General features: G+C 46.5%; 1 pseudogene; it reads right to left on the reverse strand.

The window, feature by feature from the left end:
- Positions 1–86: 86 nt before the first annotated feature.
- Positions 87–649, reverse strand: part of LOC100943859 — a 1,316-nt pseudogene continuing 753 nt past the window's right edge.

A 649-nucleotide genomic window follows, 5' to 3' on the forward strand; every position in this document is an offset into this window, starting at 1 on the left:
AGCTGTCCAATTTGAGACAACTGGCTTTCATTGGTATAACTGAAGAATAAAAGCAATTTTGGCTATTTTGCAGGACAAAACAGAATTTAATCTTCAAACTTGATAGATTTAGAAGCGTTTCTGTCAATATAAAAGATTTTGTCTGCAGCATTAGAGAAGCCAAGGCCAGCTCCTCGGCTGTACTTCCAGCTCATGGCCCGGTCGTAGTCCCGTTGCAGGTTCTGCTGCAGAGTGTCAGCTGCCTTCTTGTTGAGGGCCATGTTGGGCCTTCCAGCCATGCTAGGGGGCCGGCTAAATGAAGGGGACAGATTTTTAAAGCCACCCATAAGTTTGAGAAATTTCACTTTCTGTTCCTCATTTTCAAAACCAGCAGTATCCCACTGGCCAAACTGGGTTCCTGTCCACTTCCTGGTTTCAGACGTTTCCGTTTTGCCCGACTCACGGTCGATCTCTTCTTGTAAGGCCTTTTGCCTCACCTCCTTCCAAGGGTCTCCTACTACACCGCTGTCTTTCTTCCTCTTCTTCTTCTTCTTCCTTTTCAGAGCCACCTCCTCCATGACTGGCTGCTCTATCTTCTTCTTGGATTTCATTTTTTTCTTTGCTGGTGCCTTGGGGCCATCTCCTAGGGGGATGTATTCTGGAGCATCAA

This window comes from Otolemur garnettii, unplaced genomic scaffold, assembly GCF_000181295.1.
Source record: "Otolemur garnettii isolate 467f Iridium unplaced genomic scaffold, OtoGar3 scaffold00025, whole genome shotgun sequence".
In the NCBI taxonomy this organism is placed as follows: domain Eukaryota; kingdom Metazoa; phylum Chordata; class Mammalia; order Primates; family Galagidae; genus Otolemur; species Otolemur garnettii.